The 9,185-nt window shown below is 42.4% G+C and overlaps 2 long non-coding RNA genes across 2 annotated transcripts; both read right to left on the reverse strand.

Moving 5' to 3' along the window:
- Positions 1 to 3,121: 3,121 nt before the first annotated feature.
- Positions 3,122 to 4,985, reverse strand: LOC108956134. The gene is made up of 6 exons (XR_005547364.1): positions 4,897 to 4,985; positions 4,202 to 4,333; positions 3,932 to 4,079; positions 3,683 to 3,828; positions 3,439 to 3,553; positions 3,122 to 3,308 (listed from the first exon to the last, which is right to left on the reverse strand). It is a non-coding gene; the product is annotated as an uncharacterized LOC108956134 (long non-coding RNA).
- Positions 4,986 to 6,861: 1,876 nt separating this feature from the next.
- Positions 6,862 to 8,348, reverse strand: LOC120289405. Its single transcript, XR_005547368.1, has 6 exons — positions 8,173 to 8,348; positions 7,996 to 8,090; positions 7,704 to 7,797; positions 7,170 to 7,323; positions 6,996 to 7,084; positions 6,862 to 6,898 (listed from the first exon to the last, which is right to left on the reverse strand). It is a non-coding gene; the product is annotated as an uncharacterized LOC120289405 (long non-coding RNA).
- Positions 8,349 to 9,185: the final 837 nt, after the last annotated feature.

Here is a 9,185-nt window from a genome sequence, read left to right on the forward strand (position 1 = left end):
TCTCGCCTCAACCCCACGTCCCAAGCTCTGTTTCTCTAAAGTAATAAATTTGCATCTTGAGGTTATATTATTGAACATCAAATTACATCTCATGTTGATTTTGCTAACAAGCATCTCAAGATACTTGTTAAGCACACGTGGTCAATGAAAATATTCTATTTTTCAAAGTGTTGATTGTGCATATTACAAGAGCAGTTAGTACATTGAGAATGACAATATTTCTCTAAGTGCTCTAATTCTCTTTTTATATATAGGATAAATGACATGAATAGTGATTGAACTTTAGTTGAATATATAACGTGGTCTCTAAACTTTAAATTTCTTCAATATGGTTAGTCCAATGTGTAATGCCGTTCTTATTAAACTTTAACCCATCATATAATGTGATCCTTGAATTTTAAATTTCTTCAATGTGATTAGTCTGATGTGTAATGTCGTTCTTGAATTTTTTTATTAATCCTTGGACTACATGAAAAAAAATTAGGTAATAGTGTCCCCAAATGACGTCGTTAGAGCCTCGAGGGGCACTTTACAAGAATGCCACATTTGCCAATTTTGAAAAGATGTTTCTGCACGTGACATCACTGAACAAAAGGACAGAAGCCCATTGGCCACATTCACCCTTCGGAACCAGGAGCTGAGGGTTTCGACCGTCACCCCTTGCAGTCCGTCCACATAGCGATGCGAAAATGACGGTGCTGGTTAATCAGGCATGCGAATGCTGAGTCCAATTCATCTTAGGATGCTCACCTCAGATTCATCCAAGTGCAACGAAAGAGCTCTATTGCAACTCGTGGAGAGTTTGCCCACGGTAATCGACATATATATTGCCCTACCAATCATGGTTGAAAGCAAATGCTTTGTTAGAAAAGTAGCAGCATATGTAATGTACTGTAGCGGAACAAGGCAAACAAGACAATCCTTGGCCAATCACCTCATAAAATGGCTCTCGCTCTCTCACTTCAAGGTACAACATCATTTGGTAGCCTTTACAATTGCAGAAGAGAAACTTTTCCCCTCTACACTTGTATCCCATGTTTCACTAAGAGAAACCTTCCCTACCTGTATCCCTGGTTCAGCATACATTTGTCATTATATTAGTTGCTGCCACTTATATAGTTGGTTTTACTTCATGTAGAACATCATATGTTTAATCACTCTTACCATTTTATATATTATTTATATATCATTTGGGGTAAAAAGGTTTTCCGAAATATTACACTGCTTGGTAAATTATAATTTCAAATAGCATTGGAAAATAACTTACGCATAAATATCATTCGGTAAAACCCATATTTAAGGTTAGTCCTCTCTCTCTCTCTCTCTCTCTCTCTCTCTCTCTCTCTCTCTCTCTCTCTCTCTCTCTCTCTCTCTCTCTCTCAAGTTCGAAAATTAACTCTAGTTAAGGTTAGTCGTCGCTAACTGCCGAACAACCACCAAATGGTTAGAGTACCAAATCAAGCTATCGGACGGCTAGATCTCATGGCTTGAGGTCACGCAAACCTCAGGCAAGGTTGCTTTAGGTTGCACGACCTCAAGCGCATCGATGCTACATAGGGTTGTGTGGACCCAGGTGGCATCACTTGAGTCGCGGGTTGCGCCACCCTTGGCAATGGTCATTAGGGACATGCAACCCCTAGGCGACAGTGATGGTTGCCGAAGAAGCTTGACTTAGGCGGCAAATCGAGGAAGATGAACAGCCGTGATGAATGGGGAAGAAGATGGACAATGACAGATGAATAGTAGACTTAACATTTCCGAAATGCTAAAAGCTCAAAGTAGGTCTCTATTTGCATTGGACTTTAGTATTCGGAATGCTAGCATTTGGTTAAGGGATTCTAAAAAATACTTGCCAAACGCTTTATATTTTCCCCCAAAACCCCTTGCAAATGCTTAACAAAATAGGCCATAATTCCCTCAATTTAAAAAAGATTATGTGAATCCTCCATGCAATAGGATCTTCGATGTGAGAGCAACTTGACGCCCTATGGAAACCGAAGGCACAAAAACCACCTAACCATCTCTAAGAATAGCTAGTCATCTTAATGGGAATCACGCCATCAAATATATACCAACTCGACATAATAGATCGTATGGTATACTCATGAAACTGCAAAAGACAAAGATCAAATTTTGCCTCCAGTTTCATAAAATCATTAAGTTTGACCTAGGATGGATCGATACTTAAGCAAAGGCTGACCAGCCAAATCATTAAATTTTGTAAACAATGTTTTGATCTAGCATATCATACTTCTCGTAGTTATTAGTGGATTTTAGATGATATCAAATGGAGTTCTTAATTAAAAAAATCACCGCAAGTCTCTTATTAAAAAAATTATCCAATCAATTATAAACCTATTATACGGATACTAATTCAATCATAAACTTTTTAATTTTGCAATTTAGTCTAAAACTTTATGCGAAATGCCAAGTATACCTTCTAGTCAGTTTTTGCCCTAAAGAGTATGCCACGTAGGACAAGTGGCGATGACGAGACCACTGCATTAGTGACTTCCAGCAAAAATTGATCGGAATGATTATATTGAAATTCTTTGTGCAAAGATTTAAAATTGAATTGGCAAAATTGAAAAAATTTAGAATTGAATTGACATATGTACAATAAGTTAGGACCAATTGTGAAATTTTCTTGTCCCTTATTTATCTCCACTATTTTCAGTATCCACGGTTTATAGGGCCAAATCGCAGCCACCGCGGGGATTGTTGCTATATTTAAAATCAGGACAATTTACTAAAAGACCATAGTTATTTTTGAAAGGTATTTTAATCCCCACAGAAACTCATAGAAGAATATACATATGTATTGAAACAAATATACACTCACTCAAACATTGAGGTAATTACTAAACGATTCTTACAGACAGACTTCGAGAAGCCATCTCACTAAAATACAGACAAACCTAAACAATTATAAGAGAAAAACCTTTGTTTTCTCCTTGTTTTTCTCTCGCACCTGCGAGCTCTCTCTCTACCCCATGGTAGCGTTTCCCCCTTCTTCACAATCCCTAATCCCTTGAACTGTGCTTGATTGCGAGTTCCGATTCCCCCCAGGTGATCTCTTCCCCCTCGTACACTAAAAGAGAAAGAAAAAAAAAACTAACGAATGATGCCATCTCCGATGAAGTGGAAGCATGGAGACCCCATCGCAGGAGAGAATGGAATAAAAAGCATCTCTCAGGTGAAGCGCCGATCCACTGTTCCCAGTCCTGATCTCCGCAGAATCGGCATAATTCCGTGAGTCTTCGAACTTTGTCTTGTCTGGTTGAGGAACCCGCGGAGGTAGCGTCAAACTTGAAATCGGGTAGAATCGTGAATGTTGATCGATTGAGCATCACAGAAAACAGTGGATAGTTAGAAACAATGGAGAGTAAGGAAGAAAATAAGTTGAGAATGGCAGCATTATGTAAAAGCCTAGGGTACCTGTGGTCTGAGGAAGATGTAGTTGAAGTGTTTGATGAAATACCTCATCAGAAAAAGGAGGAATGCAGGCGTACTCTCTTCGGCAAATTATTTTCCAAACCAAATGTGAACTATCCTGCATTTATAAATACAATGACAAAAGCATGGAAGGCAGAAGGAGTCATCTGCTCGCAAAAGGAACCGGGGCTATTCACCTTCGTATTTCCAACGGAGGAGGAAAAACAGCGAATCTTAAGGAACTCACCTTGGTCATATTCAACCAACCTGCTCGTGCTACAGCAATGTCTTCCAGAAGTCCCAGAGCATTGTTATGACTTCTCTAAGGCAGCCTTCTGGGTGCGTATTGGAGGAGTCCCCCCTGGTTGGAGAATAGAAAAAGTTTACAATGACCTGGGGAAAAGGCTGGGGAAGGTTATTGAAGTCCAATTGGACACAACAACTCATGTTCAGAATAGAGGAGGTCGAGTCAGAGTTGAAATTGATCTGACATTACCGCTGAAAGCAGGAGCTGTTCTGGATATTGGAAACAAATGCCTCTGGGTGGAGTTTAAATACGAGCGCCTCCCACACTTCTGCTTCTCCTGTGGAAGGATCGGACACTATGCTACTGACTGTCTTCAACTCCCATACGTAACATCACCCTGGGCGTTGAACAAGAAAGGGTCACATGGACCCTGGCTAAAGGCTGAAACCAGTGATCACAGCCCCTATTGGGATGCATTCTACGGCAAACTAGAGGAGTTAGTAGTGGAAGAAACTCTACCTGTTCCGTCATCTGAACCAGGGGAGGGGAAATCCCCAGAGCAAGAACCAACTACTGATATGCAACTTGTCGTATGCAGCAAGAAGCGACCCGAAAGATGTTCAGAACAGATGACACATCCAGCAAAAGATCCTACAGCAGGAGAAGATAAGGATCGAGGAAAACAGGTTATAAACCTTGAAACTCAAAATCCACTGGTATTGAAAATCGGGAAAAGTAGTAAGAAGACAATGAAAGTTCAGAAAGCAAAAAAACAGAAATGCATGCCAGAAATATCATCCCTCATCCCAGATGATGTCGATCTAATGGAAACCCCAGTGAATCGATACGGGAAGGACTAAATTGGGCTTTGGTGGCTAGCCCTAATAAGCCACCACAAAAGCCATGAAAATAGTGAGTTGGAATTGTCAGGGGCTGGGTACCCCCCTGACAATTCGGGAATTACGAGCTTTGATAGCTCTTGAAAGGCCCAAGTTACTTTTTCTTATGGAGACGAAAAACACAGCTACCAGGGTGGAAAGAATCTGCAAAAAGTTCCCGTTTCAGCAACGATACTTAGTGGAGCCAACAGGAATAGCGGGGGGATTGGCAATTATGTGGCAAGAGGAAGTCAGTCTAAAGGTGCAACACAGCTCTAAACACTTCATTGATGTACAGTGTATCGATCCAGAAAGTAAACAGAAAATGCAGATCACCTTTGTACACGCATCCACTGATTTTGGAGAGAGGATGGCATTATGGCAACTACTGGGAACATTTAAACCTTCAGCTTCTATTCCCTGGATCTGCATGGGAGATTTCAATGAGATACTGTATATATGGGAGAAAGTTGGGAAAAAGGAGGCAGATAATCGAAGAATCACAGCTTTCGAAACATGATAAATGACTTATCCGATGGATGTCGAGAGCCATGGATGTGCATTCACATGGACTAATAAAAGGGAGGGGGCCGAGCTGGTTAAAAGCGACTTGACCGAGTACTTTGTAATCTAGAGTGGCGAATCACCTTTCATGAAGCGAAGTACAAGCCCTTCCCTGCAATCGGATCGAGATCACGGCCCCCTAATTCTTCGCGCATCCTAAAATACAGAAAAGGAAAAAACAGTTTAAATTGGAAACTTTCTGGACCGAACATGCAAAATATCAGGAAGTCATCAAGCAAGCCTGGGAAGATAAATCATCTCAACAATCTCTATTTCCAGAGAAGTTAGGGAGGGCATCGAAAGAATTAATGAAGTGGAGCAAAGAAAAGTTTGCAAACGCCTATATACAGATCAAAGAGCTTAATCAAGCTTTACAATCAATCACGAATCAAAAAACTCAGCACACAAGCAGACAGGAAGTGCAGCAGATTATCAGCCAGATAGCCACTTTGAGAAAACAGGAAGAACAATTCTGGGGAATGAGGTCACGAATCAAATGGCTACATTGGGGAGACCAAAACACCAGATTCTTTCATGCCACGACAATCCAAAGGCGACAAAACAATCGAATTACAATGCTACAATTAGAAGATCAAAGCTGGTGCGGAGAGAACCAACAAGGATACAGCAACACATCAAAGCTTTCTATGAGAATCTATACAGCTCTGATGGTCTTCGACATTATCAACCGATCCTAGACCAATGTCCCTCACCGATAACAGAGAGTATCAATGAAGAATTAGTAGCTATACCTCTATGGGAAGAAATAAAGGAAGCAGTTTTCCAGCTGGGAGCTCTCAAGGCTCCAGGCCCAGATGGCTTTCATGGTGTTTTCTATCAACAGTCATGGGAAACTATTAAGACTGACCTGTTGAAGCTTGTGCAGGAGTTTTTCGAGACTAGTGTTCTTGACCACAGACTTAACCAAACACATATCGTGTTGATCCCAAAAGTCAAAAACCCTGAAACCATCAGCCAATACAGACCCATTAGCCTGTGTAACTTCAGCTACAAAGTCATATCAAAACTATTAGCAAACAGACTAAAGAAATGGCTGCCACTTATCATTGAACCGGAAAGCGGGAGCTTTCGTTTGGGAGGCAAATCCAGGACAATATCTTCATAGTCGGGAAGTTCGCATGTTTCACGCATAACCAAAAAGAAGACAAAACATCACGCAATTGTGAAGCTTGATATGCAGAAAGCATACGATCGAATCGAATGGGATTTTGTGCGAGATCTAATGTTGCATATGGGATTTGAAGTTAAATGGGTCTCCCTAATCATGCAATGCATAACAACAGTCTCTTTTAACTTAAAGATAAATGGCGAACCAACCTCTCTCTTCCATCCTTCAAGGGGACTCAGACAAGGGGATCCATTATCACCCTATATCTTCATCCTCATCTCCAATGTCTTAACCTGGATGATGAAGAAAGCATTAGCAGAAGGCACACTCAAAGGCATACAGGTAAACAAACATTGTCCTAAACTATCACATTTGCTGTTCGCCGATGACGTTATATGTTTTCTAGATGGAACCATTACAGAGTGCCAGAACCTCCACCTCATACTAAACCAATACTGCTATGCTACGGGACAAGCTATTAATTTGAATAAATCAGGGGTTTTTTTCAGTAGGCATTGTCCAAAAGTTTTGAAACACAATTTGGCGATGGAATTGAGAGTTCCTATCCTACAGAAAACAGGAAAATACCGGGCATACCGATCGAGTGGGGCCAATCCAAGAAAGAGATGTTTTCGTGGATCATGGCTAGAGTAAACTCTAAGTTAGCAGGATGGAAAGAAAAAATGCTTACAAAGGCAGGTAAGGAGGTGCTTATCAAAAGTGTCGTGCAATCCCTTCCTACCTATGCCATGTCCACCTTCAAGCTGCCATTATCGATCTGTCGAGCCATAGAACAACGTATTGCGTCTTTCTGGTGGCAGAATGGTGATGCTAAAAGAGGCCTGCATTGGAAAAGCTGGGAACTGTTAAAGACTCGAAAAGATGCAGGGGGCATGGGGTTTAAGGATCTGATTACCTTTAATCGAGCCATGCTAGGCAAACAGGCCTGGCGATTAGCTACCTCCCCTCAAGCCCTATGGAGCAGAGTATTGAAAGGGCTTTATTTTCCCGACGGAGATATCTGGCATGCTTCCAAGGGTAGTCGCCCATCATGGGGATGGCAAAGCATCCTACTCGGCCGCGACACAATAAAGAACAAGATGAAATGGTCAGTAGGAGACGGGACATCTATTCGCATAAAAGAAGATAGATGGCTGTCACAAGGAGTAATTGGTGGGGCAAGTAAACCAACCGAGCCTAAAATTGTGTCGAACCGATCAATCCGTAATCAAATGACCGGAACCAGCCACTCATATACCAACTTTATGAAGAAAAATTGCAAACGAGATCACCGCCATCCCCCTTACCCACCACCACGTAAAGACACGATTATATGGACAAGGGGAACAGCTCGGGACAATATTCGGTCAAGAGCGGCTACAACGAAGCACGAAAAGCTACCAGAATACTGATCGAATCGACCCTCCCGCTCTTACCAACCCCCACGTACCTTATGGACACAAATGTGGAGTCTCGATGTGCCCCCAAAAAATTCGCTCCTTCCTCCGGAGTATTTGCCGAACGCCCTCCCGACGAAGGAAAACCTATTCGAAGGAAAATTGTTAGTGACCCCGATGCCCTATATGCTATTCGAGTACGAAACAAAGAACACTTGCTGTTCTTCCGCAAGTGGACAAAAAAAATCTGGCAAGACCCAATTTTTGCAACGATCAGGCCAAATAATGGCCTCCAACGCACGGATCAGTGGCTTACAAGTGCCTTTCGAAGAGACAGGAACTTACCCGAGCGAGAGCTGGTCAGTCTGGTTCTGTGGAACATCTGGAAGGCGCGAAACAACCGGATCTTTCGTGCGCAGGAACCCCGACCAGCAGATCTGCTGCTTGCAGCACAGGAACAACAGTACTCGTTCAGCAAGAGCACATCAAACAGAAGAGAGAGATCTCCCAATCGAAGCAAACCTGGTCCGTGGAGGCCTCCGGAAGGGCAAAATCTGAAGATGAACGTCGATGCATCGTGGCAACCCGGTGATCTCCTCTGCTCTGTCGCCGGAGTGGTTCGCGACGCCGAGGGAAGGATGATTGAAGGTTTTGGGGCCACAGCTAGGGTTTCCTCCGCAAGTGAAGGGGAAACTCAAGCAATATTACACGGGATATCGTATATGAACGAACTCAACTCCAAACACGTGCGGGACTTCGGAAGCAACCTGACAGGAAAGTGTTTAATTGAAAGCGATTGTTCCGTAGTGGTAGACATGGTGATGGGCCGGGCCGACCCTCCATGGGATCTAAAAGAACTCGTTCAGAGATGCAAAAATGGGCTTCAGCAGGACAACAATATTATGGTGACCTATAGTCCTCGCCACACAAATGCAGCGGCAGATTGGGTAGCACGACATCATCGACTAAATGACCTTCCTCGCAATTGGGTCTCTTCTCCCCCTGGTTCCTTATGGAATATTTTATGCGCAGATCTCTCACCTTCGGTGGTTTGTAAGACTCCTATTTAATCTAGTAATAGTCACTCCTTTGTTGTCCAAAAAAAAAAAAAAAAAAACAATTATAAGAGACTTAAAATCACGTAGTTAAAACTTAAAGGCCACAATTAAGATCCTATACCGCACCTAATTGACTCCAAATTATTGAATTACAAGAGACATTCACAAACATGCCGACAGGGAAGGACGAAGCAACACGAGTTTTCTCCGCGTAAATCATGTAATCCCCCGAAATAACGCCAAACTAAGCGTATATCGAAGCGCCTTAGCTTTGGATGTGCGGCAGGACAAGACAATTAGAAACGTGATTCTTGAGATGACTCTCTGCAACTTCTAAATCGACTTGGATTATGTATTGGGCCCTTGGTTTTGAATAGCTCGCATAGTTCTTTTCGATGACCACGCGTTGATATCAACTTCTGAGGCGTCGTCACATCAAGGACTCTTGATTTTGTCACATCTACAAGTGCAGATACG

The sequence above is a fragment of the Eucalyptus grandis genome, chromosome 11 (assembly GCF_016545825.1).
Source record: "Eucalyptus grandis isolate ANBG69807.140 chromosome 11, ASM1654582v1, whole genome shotgun sequence".
NCBI classification, from domain to species: domain Eukaryota; kingdom Viridiplantae; phylum Streptophyta; class Magnoliopsida; order Myrtales; family Myrtaceae; genus Eucalyptus; species Eucalyptus grandis.